Raw genomic sequence first — 14,097 nt, 5'->3', positions numbered from 1 at the left:
AGCAGGCCAGGCACCTAATCCCCCAATCCTTTTGTCTTAGCGTTTGAGATCACAGGAAACACAGGTTTATTCCACATGAGAATTGTCTTTTGCCGTCTAATGGAAAAGAAAATCCTAAAATAACCGGGGAATTTTTTTTTTTTGCAAAGCGTTTCCAGCGCTCCCAGCCCCGCTCGCTCGTGCTGCAGGCACCGCGAGGAGCCGCGCGGCAGCCCAGCTTCACCCGTGCTCGCAGCGCCGAGACCTCTGACTTAGCTCAAAGCTGTTCCGAATTAGGAGGCTAGATTTTTCTAATTGCATTTTTAAAGACCGAGCCAGCAGTTCATTAGAAGCCATGGAGCAAATTCTGCTTCTCTATTACACCAATATAAATCTTGAATGAATTTATCTCAGGATAACTGGGAGGGTAGAACGTACCTCCCATATTGTTCCTCAGATTATTAAAAGTTACAGGGCCTTGAAAATTAAATTCACCTTTCCCCGTTCGAGCTGTTTACTCTTTGTTTCTTATTCCAGTAAGGACAGTTGAAATGAATTAGTCGGTCTCATTTCTGCTCATAGTCACTTTTAAGTTTGGTTCTCATGTACTAGCCCAAGACTAGTTTGTGTGGAAAAGGCTGGAGGGCATTTTCTTTCAGACAAATTGTTTTCATGGGAATAATTTCCTAGAGAATTATATTAAAACATTTCCATCAATCCCTGATTTTGCAAAAATATTTTCCTCTTCTATATCCTTGATTCGGGGCCTCGGCAATTCTTTATTTACAGATATAAATGAGCACCTTAATGAAAGTCCTTGAGAATTTTACCCTCTAATAGGCTAACCTTATTTAACTGAAATACTTTTAAGTGATTCAGCCTGGTAAGCGAGGCTTCGTCTTGGAGGAAAATTTTGCCTCTGAGTTATGAACCCTTGCAAATAAGGTTTTATAATAGAAACACTGTCAGAACTTTAATTATAGGGTAATAAATAGCAATGCTGCATTATCTTCTGATATTCTTTACATTCTTAGCGAATATACACAGCTGTTGCTGGGGGCTGATAATCGAGGGCTGTGGAGCTGCGCTGCGGCTCTGCCCGCACCCCGCGTGGAGGCAGCGGCAGGGAGGAGGAGGAGGACGAGGAAGATGAAGAAGGGGGAGGAGGAGGAGGAGAGGAGGAAGGAGGGAGGGAAGCAGCCGCTGGAGCAGAGCCCCCCGGGCTGCCCCAGCGGCCCCGTGGCCGCAATGCCGGCGGTGGAGGCGGCGAGGGGAGGCGAAGGGAGGCAGAGGCAAAGCCCCGCGGAGCGCCAGCCGCTAGTCCGGGGGGTTGCTGACGAGGAGAAGGACTTCCAGCAGCGGGGCGCCCCGCGGCCGGCAGCGGAGCCGGGCGCTGCCTCCCCCGGGCTCGGCCTCCCCCCCGGCGGCTGCCCGCGGCCCCCGGCGCCTCGGTGCGGAGCCGCTCGGCGGAGGCTGCCCCGGCCCTGCGGGTGCGGGGCGGCTGGCCGGCTGGCCGAGCTGCGAACGCGGCCCCCGATAAATCAATAAAAAAATAATAATAATAATTAAAATTAAGTAGAAAAAACCCCAACCGAAGCGCTGCGACGGAGCGCGGCGGTGAGGGCTGGCGGGTGCACGCAAAGGGCTTAACCCTTGGGGCTGTGGAGGCGAAACGGGGAGCGCCCTGGCAAGGCCTGTCTGTAAACAATGATAATTAGCCTTTTCAGAAATCATAACGCTGATTAAAATCTCCGATTCATTATTTATTCATCACAGGGCCTCCTCGCAGACGTGGGAATAGGGATTAAAACCTGGCGGTGCTCAGCCCGCGAGGCGCCGAGGAAGGGGTTAAGGCGAAGGCGAGGAGCCCAGGCCCTGGGAACGCTGCTCCTCGCAACCAATACTTTCTCCTTCCCTTCCTGCCAGGAATACTCCCATTCCCCCAAATTTTGGTATCGTGAAAATGTTTCTCATCCTAAGTACAAGTGTTAGACTGAATCCAGTTGGTACTGAAATTGCAAACACACTTTCGCTCCTAGAAAAGCCAGCAGAAAGGAACTTCTTTTAACTCCATAATCGCAGGTTCCGTGGTAAATGAACAACCGATGGTCAGCTAGCCAATTATGGTATAAATATCCGCTGTTTACAGCGAGGTGTTAAATGAGCCCTCGGAGCACAAAGGATCAGACTGTCTAAGCTACAATTTGTGCTTCATCCCATTATGTCTCCCCTAAAAAGGCCCGTGCCGTTGTAGGTAATGTGCGCGCAGAACATATTTCTTTCTGTTGATTTTAGTTTGCTTTAATTCAATACACACTCTTGTTTACTTTTTAAAATTTAAATAAATGTCAGCATTGTATAATTTCTATGTTAACAAAGCAGTGAGCAAAATCCCTTGTATGTTTATAAAATATTATTGTTTAATTCACATAGTTTAGGAATTCCAAATGTTGAGAATAGGAAGGAGGCCAAATACCATCTGTTTATAACTATGATGCATCATCATATGTGTACTTTAAAAAAGAAGAAAAAAAAAAAAAGCTTGGTCAATCATGCCACTGTTCTATCTGTTAGGAATATGGTGAGGATTTAAAATCGCTCTGTGCAATTTGCAAGAAATTTCAGTGTGGTTTAACTCCGAGCAGGGATGTTCGAGGAGTTGCTCACTCCTGTGTTCCTGTTGGGTGCCTTGAATGAAATGCTCGTGTGCCCGAACTGCTGCAGGCACGGATTCAATCACTTTCTCCCAGCCTCGGTATTCCCCCATCCTGCAGTCCAAGACACAAAAATAGGAAGGGTTTTTAAACTCCTTGTAGATTTGGGGGGGTGCGTGTGCATTTGCAGGTTCATTTCCAACCGCTTCAGACATTTGTTTTCCTGGATTTTTAAAGACAGAAGAAAAGCTTGCTGATTTTTGTAGCCTGTCTTGCAAAACACAGGCTAGAGACCATCATTCAGCTGATTCTGCAAATGTTTGAGAAAAAAAAAAAAAATCTCTCTCGAATGTTAGTAGGTTTAAGTCCAAGATAAAATAATACATTCCATACTGTGGAGTTGTGCACAACGTGTATTTTAAAGAGAAGGTAGTCTGCAGGCTTAAAAACAAAGAGAGTATCTCCAAGTTAAGTAGATAAGAAGATTTTTTTTTCCAAACCCAAGTTAATTAGCTAGTACGTCAAGCCTCATAGACGTCTTCCTACCTTTCAAGGGCTGAAGAATCCCCAGTAAATGTACTTAAACTTCCTAGCGAGGGCCAGTGAGATGAATGCAGAGATTAGGGCGAGCATTACCGTGCCTTCTCAGTGCATCCCAGCTGCAGTTCATGCTACTATTGATAATGATGCTCAGAGTTACCGAGGTGGTTTCTGAAACTCGCATATGGGGTCCTTTCCCCAAGGATGAGGAATAATAGCGGCACTCAGGTGGTACGGGCAGGGTAAGAACAGATTTTCAGTTATCTTTGCCTGGTGTGCGGTGACTTTTCTGTTGCACTGATTTAATCTATGGAGAGGTACACTTAGGACTAGGGCTGTAATTTTCTGATAGAGCAGGAGGTTTTGTTTTGTGTTAACTATAAAAAAAAAAAAAGCACAGGTGAAGGGAAAATGACCGTGCTTGTTGGAGCCCAGCCCTGGCAGAGTCACAGTATGAAACGTTTTGTGGCCAAACTCTCAGCAATTTCTGTAATACCACAATTTCGCATACTATATGCCGTGCTGAAATGCCTGTGACTTCGTTTTTGAACTTCTTCCTTTCTACTGTTACATCTAAGTTGCAGCATCTTGAATTACTTAGCTACACCCAGACAGAAAGTTACAGCTTCTAGCTCCATGCGCTGTACCGAGCTGTTACTGCTAAAAACTGGCCCCACAGTGTGAAAGCCCTTTGCAACCCCTTTCTGTACACCTTCCATCATAAGCCATTCTTTAGGGCACCAGACAGTTTACTATCTTGAAGGACTTTTTTTTTTTTTTTTTAATTAGAAAAAGGAAATGCCTCGTACACCTTTCTTAAGCAACCTCTGTGGGGCAGGTGCCATCGATGGAGGTTATCTGCTACCATCTGATGTGTTTAATCTGTTCACTCTGGCACCACAGGAGTGAAAACCAGGACAAAAGGCACATTCTGTCATTGCGGCTTGCAGAAATTCATAAATGTGAAATGTACACATTCCCAACCCAACAAAGCTGGTGTTCTGCGCCAGCGTCAGATATTCGGGCATGCATTCCTGCATATTACTTCGTATTTTCCATGGCTATGCGATCCTTGGTCTCCCAAGCTGAGATAGCAATCAAGGGGGCAGATTGTCCAATTATGATGTGCATACCTGTCCACTAGGAATTATATGGAACCCTCGCACTCATTTATCACTTCATTTTTACACGCTGGAGTAGTTTTATGAGATACACTGATAGAAGCAGTTTCAGAGGTTGCTAAATACCATGTTCATTGCATGCTTGGTTTCATGCAGTGCCTGGGCGCTGGAGAGGCGATGCAGAGAGATGGGTATCTCGAATCTCATCCAGGCACGGGTATAAATTCCACGCCAAGGGCTGAGGATGAGGCTCTCGTTTTGATATTAACGTGGGCATTATTCAGACAACGCCCAACATCTACCCAGCGCAGCGGGCATCTCAGCTCTGCCCCACACAACATCCAGGTAGGGAGATATTGGGAGACCTTCTAGATATTTCTATCGGTGCTCAGGCTCTCAGCCCTGGGGAAGGGGTGTGCCTCGCACGGCCGGCCGGCAGCCCGTGCCCCACCAAAACACGCCGCAGGAGCACGACGAGTGACGGGAGGACATGGCAGAGCAGGCCCGGCCCTGTAGGCCTCACGCCTCGCCTCCCCTCCGGCAGCGCCAGCCGAGGGCATTCGTCATCTCCCGAGCTCCTGGGCATTAACGTTTAACCGGCCCATAATTTGGTTTTTAAGTGAAAGCCCGGAGATTAATAAACTTAATCTAGCGCTCGCACAGATCTGAGGACAGCCGACCTCTGCCCTCTAGAGACCCAGGCTCGTTTAGGCCTCTGCAGCCGAGGGAGCCCCACAGTTGTCGCGTCGCAGCAAGCCCCGTCCCCCAGGGGCTGCAGCCTGCCACCCTCTGTGTCTGCAGCAGGCACAGTGGTGACAAGGAATTTGTTTCTTTTATTTATGCCTCCTGCCCCTAAAAGGGTCAATGTTAGCAAACGTGGCTCCCTTCTCCGAGATAGCGGCCTGGAGCAGCCCTCCGGCCCTGGGGGGAAGACAGCAAAAGCAGGATTGGGATTCCTCCTTCCAATTTGTCTGCATTTAAAAAAGGGAAAAAAATAAAAAAAAAAAAAAAAAAAAAAGAAAAAGGAAGGAAGGAAGCTGGAATGTGTCTCTGTTTAGGGTCACAGGTTTGCAAGTTTGGGTATTATCCTGCAAAAATCCCCAAATCAGCAAAGCCTTTCATGTTGAAGCGTTCAGCCAACAGAAAGGCTGCCTCAAACTGCAGAGCATTATGTGTGGATTTCTGTGCACATTTCACGTCGTACAATTCTTTGGAAAAATTTGGATAGGAGTAGTTTGTCAATGCTATTAATAGATATGTTTAATGCAGAAGTGTGCAATGTGATGAACAGCCTTGGCAGGAACCATATCCAGCCTGATTGCATTGTAATACTGTTTGATGCAGCAGTATGTTTGATCAGTTACAAGTGATGAGTATCATATCACATCAAACAATTTAATACAGTCTCATTGTATGGAATTATGGCTGCTGTCAATCAGCATGTGGCCTATTCCTTACAGATCTGTCTTTGGGAGCTGGAATACAATGGCAGCTACATATGCATTAATAAATAAAATGCTGCTGAAATCCCATACAGACCTGTTGAGATTTTTGTTTCTCTTTCATGGTCTTTTTGTTTTTGTTTTATTTTATTATTTCTCCCTTTTCCAGTGCTGGTATGGAGATGGGTTCACCTGGTCAATAGGACAGCCAAGGGTGGGGCCTGGGTGCTTTGAAGAAAGCTTGGAAAACATCTAACAAAAATGCATGGGAGCTGTGAATTTTGTTTTTGTGAGCAGCAGTCTGAGGATAAATCCACTGAACTTGTTTTCTGCTGAAGCTTCACAGTGTCTCTTTTCTTGGCTTCCTCAGGGGGAGGAGAGGCTACCTATTAAAAATGCATATGTTTTGTCTTACTGCTTGGCGCACCTCACTTGATAACCCCCTACTTTGATTTGGGGATGGCACTCTTTGAACTTAAAGTCTCTTCCTTAGGACTGATATATTCAAGGTGCTGGAGGGGAAGCCTGTGTCAGATGAAAGATACGTATGTAAATAACAGTACAGAGGTGGGGTTTAAGGCATTACACATTTTACTATCAGTTTCAGACATATGCTGGTCTAATGCCGGCTTTCCTTGCAAAAGCTTCAAGTCCCTAACACGGCGTATGGTTTTTAATGAAGTCGTACTCCGCTGCCTACAACTGCGGGGTCACGCTGCACTTGTACGGGAGCACTGATTTCAGTAATGTTGCTTATTGTGGTCAAAGAGGGCAGAAGATTGCCTCTTTGCATCGTGTGGCTCTGGGGTTTTGGAGCCTGCACAGACAAATTGATCACATTGCAGTAGGCCACGCATTCAGAGAATAGGGGCGGCACGATGGAAAGCCAAATTTCAGCAGCTGATTAATCAATGTAATGACAGTAACTTTTTCCACCTTTCATTATGCTCTCAGCCTGAAAATCTAAATAGCACTGGTACTTGAAAGGGAAACCTCAGAAGAAATTTTTAGAGATACTGAAGGAAGTGGTTGTTGACTTAATAAATGACACATTTCCTTCTACATAACAAATGATCCTAGAGGTTGAAATGAAACGTGGTTGTAGGGCTAGAGTTAGAAACAGGAATATCCGCCATAGAGAAGTATTTCTAGTGGACGTTGAGGTGGTTGCTGAGCTCTGGTTTGGAGGGGGCAGCCTGGCTCTCCTTCGCACGAGTTGCCAGCTTTCCAAGAACTGCATGGAAAACCACTGCAAAGACCTTACAGCACGTCTGTAACTCAAACAAACGAATTCTGGGGAATCCTTATAATGCAAAGAAATAAACAGAGACCCAGCTTGCTCCTGTCGTATCATTCTCCTGGTAATTCCCGAGCACTGCTCAGCCAGGTGTTTCCTCTGCCTTGAACCCAAGCAAGATAGACAGGACCCCATGCTCCCAGTTTGCCACAGGTAGTCCTGCTTCCACTTAACTCTGGAGCCTTGTGCATTCTGTGGGCTATGAAATAGCCACAGTTGTGGACTGCTCCTGCAAATGAATCTGATCAGTTTGGAGCTGAAGGGCTCCATGGTGTCTGCTGGTTTAGGTATTCTAGGGTGGAAGGTCATGTAAAGATAGCAAGTATAAAATAATGTTTGCAAGTGTGCTTACAGCACTACTGGCTTGTTAGGTAGCTATTAATGATATTCCAGAATCACACAGTACCCAAAGCAGAGTGTGTCCTGCCCTGGTTCATCATATGCCAGGCATTAATTGGCAATGGCTCTGTCTGAGGCCATGATCCAGTCAAATCCTGCAGGCCGTGTGGGTCTGGATGGTATTTAGATCAGAAAACTCATCCAAGCAAGAGTAGCATTGGTTTGCCGCTAATCCACAGGAGAGCAGTACCTCCGTGAGGTTATTTGTAGATTATAAGGCCAAGAAAGGACTTTTTGGATCATCTGGTGTCACGTGTATAACACAAGCCATATGACTTCCCTCAATTAATTCCTGTTTGAACCAGAAAACCTCATCCTCTACCGGTCTAAAAAATTGCCAGTGATGCAGAAACCACCACAACCTTTGATATTATTAGACACGGTGCTTTCGGAGATACTTTCTCTCCAATGAGGAGCCAAGAATGGCATTTGTCTCCTGTAATTATTCAATATTTGTTGCTAGAGCAAGGACGTCAGCTGTAGCACTGAGACCAAAGTCCCCTAAATATCCATGTCTTTCGCCTGGGTTGCCCTCCTAATCCCGCCTCGATCCGGCATTCCTCATTTTGCCCATTTTCTGGGGTTCCTGTCACAAAAGGCAGCTCCTCAGCAGACACCGCAGTGATTCTGAGCATGGAGCAGAGTTGTCAACGTACGGTACATTGATAAATAGGGGTCCCCGCACCAGCTTGATGGGCTTTACCAAAGATAACCAGAACTGACATTGCTAAGAAGATAACCAAACCTGTCATTAAAAGGCATTGAATTCCTATGCATTTTAGGGGGTCTAACTAAAAATGATAATAATTTAAAAAGCAGTGCTGTTTGTGTAGATTGTGAAACTGTTGCTGTTCACTGGGATGAAAGGCACCACATGTGAGACACTTTGCTGATTTCTTATCTTCAGAAAACTTGTTCTTGACGAGTACGGGGGTGGAGTCTGATTTGTGCCGGCCGTAGGGGCAGCGTTTCAGGGGCTGGTAGCGTGAGTGAGGGTTGGAGAATGAGTGTGGAAGTCATTCCTCTGTTACACATGAACGTAATGAGCTCAGGGTTAGCATTGTTGAACTAAAATGTCAGAATGTAATTATAAGGAGAAAAGTTTTTTTAAAAAAAAATAATCCTGTAGAATATTAACACTGATTTTTGCAGGCACTCACCCCCGTTTGCACGACACATGCACTTCCCTTTTCTAGCTGCACAACCTATGAGACCTGGGAGTGGAATACCATTTCTCAATCAGTAAAATATGCTTTTGAGCCCTCCCCCTGCCTGCCCCTGCAGTACGGTTCAGCCTCCCCTTCCCTTTCTTGGAGGGTGCAAGCCCTGCGCACATCCCCGGTGCCCGCACCAGTGCCATCTACCAGGAGATGCTCGGGCTGGTGGCCCAGAGGTGGGCATGTCCCTCCTGTCACCCCCCCCCTCCCCCCCGCCTCCAGCACAGGACCCCCAGCAAGATAAACGTAGAGAGGACAGCTAATAAAGGATATCCACATCCCAGTCCCAGATTTTCTGTTTCAAACATGCTGCACAACTGACGCCGTGACACGCTGGCGATAGGATGGAGAAAAAAATCCTGTGCCAGATGACTGATGGGCACTCATCTCTTTTAATTAATTGGGTTGAAGAACGCCTCGTGTCAGATTGAATATAGGGGCTCTTTCAGCCACGTTTTTCTGGATGCATATATAGATATATCTAACTGCAGATTTGAAAGCCCAGCATGAGGTCTCGTAAATGATAAAAATATGTATATACTAGAATTATACACACACATATACACACATTGGATAAATTGATGCTTGAGCATATACGTGTGTATATAATGTTCTGTTCTCTGTTCTGAGAGGCATTTATAAATAGATTTTATATATATATCTATTTCTATTATTCACAGCTCTATGTGTGTGTGTATTGCAAAATCTGTTTTTTTCTGGTATGCTTTTTAGTTTTTCGCAGGGTAATATATCTGATTTCTCTTTAAATTAAATGAATTTATTTGTCTGCCTTCCCTTAATGGAATCAGTTTTGATATACTCTTTGTTCATGCTGTTACAGGCTTCAGTCTAAGGGCTCTTTGTATTAACTTTTTAAAGTTACATTACAAAGAGGTTTTAAGATTTCCCAACAGGCTTTTATTTAACCAGGGCTTTTGATCTCAAACCTGCTGGGGCCTAGTGAAATCCTTACCAATTCTCCAGTAACTCCTCACTATTGGAATTTGAAAAGACCCACCTGAAGGATTTAACTCGCTGTATGGCTTCAGCCATCCTTTAGATGCTTCTATTCATGCAGACAGCGAGGGGGTCGAGGGCACCCTTTGTGATCCTCCAAGTAGCCTAAGGTGCCCTTTGCATAAGTTGTACTCCTGAGGAAATAAAAATCAGGAGGACACAAACCTATATACCTTATTTCCTGCTATCTTTACTTAAAGGAGGAGCACAGGGGGTCTGCTTAACATCCTTTGCTACCTAAATACCTTTTGGACATGGGAACTCAATAAAGGAACTTTCATTGCATCCATTACCCTACTGCGGTGCATAGCAAATTAGATTTAAAAGGGTACTTTTTCCCTTACAGCTATTTCTATCATTTTCTTTAAAATTTCAATTTAGTGTCTAGTGACAGAATATTCTGTAATGTACATTAGAACTATATAACACCAATTATGCTAACTGTGAACATTATTTCAAAAGAATTAGTTATATTAAGTTATAGACAAACCGTTAGGGAAAAAGGTCAGGTTAGGAAAAAAAAAAAAAAAAAAGGAGCTATGTGATAATGTTTTAAAGGAGTGACATGAAGTGAATGCTCTTTTTATTTTTTAATCCTTTCCTTTTGCATAACCCACACGGAAATTTCTCTATGAGCTCGGCCTTTGGGCAGGGGGATGTCGTGCCACCGTGTTGGTTTACAGCTACAAATCCCGGTATAAAACCTACAGCTGAGTCTTGCGGTTGTGGGGAAACATGGTTTCTTCTATTTTTGGGAGATGGGATCGGTCAGATTCATGAAAAATCTTCTAGCAGACACCGATGGCCAGTATTTAGGAAAAGGAAAAAATGCTTGCAGACCAAGCTCTAAAGAATATCATAACTAAGCACATTTTTGTCACATTTTTGGTTGCCTATTTTCTGTTTCATGGATGTAACACACACAATATGTCTATTACCTGCATTTTTTGTTAGTTTTCTTAAATCTTTTTTTGTTTTTTAATTTGATGTTAAAATAAAACCACGCCAAACTATGCGGCACAATTTAAATCTACCTTCTTTTTTTCTGTTACTTTTCATGACTCCCCTTCCCATATGTTTATTTGTTTTTGGTTTATGGCTTGTTTTTTATTTACTTTTTTATTTTTTCATTTCAAGGCATAAGATGTTTGGGTCACTTCTTTGTGAGCATTTGATATGGATATGCATTGCATTGGAAATATTTCTGTGAAGATGAATAAAATAAAATTTTCTTTAATTCCTTTTTTTCTCTCCCTTAGACCAGATTTAAGACTTCTGCTGGAACAGCACACGGCTTGGTTATTTCAACTTGCAGGGATTCCTGGTGAATCATTTTTGTTTGTTTGACGTCCTGTGGGATCAAACTGCCATGAATTTTGAATGATCTAAAAATTGTGTAGTTTACTTCAGCTAAAACTGCCTTCCACTTGAAAACATAAATCAGCTCAGCTGAAATTCAGTCTAGGTCTTTTTTTTTTTTTCTTTTTTCTTTTTTTTTTTTTTTAACTGCTGTGGCCAGCCCCAGCTCCAGCTTGAGCCATGCTGCTCCCAGTGGTAGGAGAGGAGCTGCTGTTGCACCCCACTAGCCAAATGTCCCATTGCTGCTCATCGCCTCCCAGCAAGTGAGGGCTCCTTGGGCTGCATAACCAAAACCTAGCTCACAACAGCCCCTGCAAGGTGTCCTGCCTGGCACTGCGGCTGGCAATGGGTTGCAGATGGGGTGAGATTTGCTCTGTTTGGGTCTTCTTCCACCAGTCCAGAGCTCAGCAACTTCAGAAAGCACATAGGACTCCAAGTCAAGACCCTTTTAACTTGCACACACAGCTCCAAGTGGAGTTGCAGTAGGAGCTTTCACTTTTTCCTCCAGCAGCGAACTGAAATTAAAAGCAGATGCAGACAATGGCATTGTCTCTGGGGAATGAATGATATTATTTTACCAGCTTGACATCTGGTGAGACTAGATTAAAACCCCAAACGTGCTGGGCTAGTCCTGCTTTCTAGATCCTCTGAAATGGGACATATCATCCCATTGAATACGTTTGTGGATTCAGGTTTATCTACAAACTTGGAAACTTCTGAATGGGGACTTTAAGTTGGATTGTGTGGTAAGAAGACCCAAACTACAATGACTAGGTTTATGTATTTGTGGAATGGAGGTGAGACTTTGAGTCCATCTTTATAAGATAGTGGAAAAAATGCTGAATCAGAAGGGAAAAAGGGAGCTTTTGATTCATGAGGCCCAACAATATGTTTGAATGCATGCCCACATGCACCCATAGGAAAATACCCCCTTTCAAGACCTTTCTTCAATAAAATTCCCAAGCAATTTTCTAGACAACATCATGTTTACCCAACTCAAAGAGGGGATGCCGTGCTCCCTAGGTATGTCTTTTCCATCGCCCTGTACTCATTTCTGTATGTTTTGAAGCATTACAGAAGCCCCTAATTTCCGTGTGCATGGTGATGGCTTTGTTGGGGGAGCAGCACCTGATGGCTGAATAGGCACAAGACACCCAAGCATCCCCATTTTTTTCTCCCAACTCCCCCTGTGACCTTTGATAAGTAACTTAACCTGTTGTCCTCAGGATCCCCAGTAAAATGGGAGACCTTAATACTTATCTGGTGGGATAACAGTGCTTAATTCTTACCTAATTGGATGACAATACTTACCTACATACCTCACAGGGGTGTTGTGAGGATTAATTAACTAATGTTTGTAAAGTGCTTTGGAGATGGAAAGCGGTATATAGTCGTGCTAAGCACTATTACTCTGTGCCAGCACCAAGACCTTAAAATGGCTAAGGACAGAATAAGAGTTTTTATGTTTTGAAATAAGCCAATTGTTCAAGGCATCCGGATGCTGGAAGTATTTTTAGACAGAGATTTCTAAGAAAGTTGGGAAACAGAAGGGGATAATTATATGACCTGAAACCTTTTTTGTTTCTTTTAGTTGACCGACTAAACATAATCTTAGTTAGGTGTCGTTTGATGAATGTAAAAACTGCTTCTTGGGGTTTAAGATATATCAGTGTTTACTCTTACTGATCAAACAATATTTCTTGAAATAAATATCTCTGTTACAATTTGGACAAACAAATATATTAAATAAGCCAGAGGAAGTATTTATTTCTGTGTTCTTTCTTTCTGTATTTCTTTCTGTAAGCAGCTTTTTTATTGGCGTAATTCTGCTCTTGTTCCCATTAGGGTAACTGAAAGGTAACACCGCTGCAGTAAATGGAATTACACCAGATACAAAAGCATTATGTGAGAGCAAAATTATATTTATATGTGGTCTGAAATGCAACTTGACACTTGGATTTAAAGAAAAATCAAACCAGTCATTCCTAGAAATACATATAAATGAAACTTTTTTTTTTCCCTAGGACAAACAAAAATTGCCAAGCTCTTTGTTGAATACTGCTTGTTTCATGGCAGCTCCTAAACAGATCTTGCAAAAGGCAAGTCTGGTATACCATAGGCCAGATTTTTTCTTTCACGGGAGGAAACTTTGCAAGATTTTTGCCTTTAAATATTTTATTTGGTTCCTAATGTGGGCTCTTGGTCCAAGAAAGCAACTTTATAGATACCTAAGCACCCATTTGTATTTTTTTGCAAGAGCATTTCTTCAGATCTTTTACTCTCCAACGTTAGAGAAAATTCCCACAAATTCCTGAAATCTGTTAAAATACAGAGCAGAGTGCTTACATTGGTATGTTGTACATTGGCTGTCCCTGTTAAAAACTGTGCATTTTCATTCTGGATATGCAAAAGAAATTTGATATACTGCTGGGCTAAGTACCAGGATTTGGTTGGCTCTAGGTCCAATTCTTACATTTCTGCGTCGGGCAAACGTAAGAATGGATAACATTTAAAATAAAACCTACCCCAAGGCCTTTCTTATGGATATCAGGTTATTTGAAAATGTAATGGAGACCATTTCCCGCAATCAGGGGTGAGTCAAGGAAAATGGCATCAAAGAGCTCCAGGCAGCCAAGGGGATAACTTGACCAACCCCAAGTGCGCTGCCCGTTTCCCAGCTGCCTGAACAACCAAGGAGACCTCAGGAAGTCAGGTGGAAAGAATATCTTCCAGATTAAACTGGCATTTGGCCCTTCAGCTGCTGCGTGAGCCCGGCGTGGGCCCATGGGCGTAGAATCCAGCCTTAGACCACAGGAGGAGGGTGATGTGAAGTGTGACTGACACTGTCAGCAGCGAGCTTGTCAGGCTAATGCTCGTAATCTGTGCATATAATAGCTATCGAGTGCTTTGGAGTTGGCTGTTCCTGAGGGGGAGCTAGGGGGACAAGGGGACTTAGTGTTTGGGGAGAATTAGCTGTATCTAGGCAGCAAAATTTGCAGACTTGGAAGCCTGTTAATTGTGGTGGAAGTACAGTACGCTGCTAACCCCTTGGTGCCTGGCGTTAACATTTCC

General features: G+C 43.8%; 1 protein-coding gene across 1 annotated transcript in view; it reads left to right on the top strand.

Annotated features, from left to right (window-relative positions):
• GTDC1 (glycosyltransferase like domain containing 1) overlaps positions 1 to 14,097 on the top strand; it is a 298,807-nt gene that overhangs the window by 184,093 nt on the left and 100,617 nt on the right. The gene's annotated exons all lie outside the window — the stretch shown is intronic.

Source organism: Anser cygnoides, chromosome 6 (genome assembly GCF_040182565.1).
Source record: "Anser cygnoides isolate HZ-2024a breed goose chromosome 6, Taihu_goose_T2T_genome, whole genome shotgun sequence".
NCBI lineage: Eukaryota > Metazoa > Chordata > Aves > Anseriformes > Anatidae > Anser > Anser cygnoides.
This window is presented reverse-complemented; position numbering and strand designations above follow the sequence as displayed.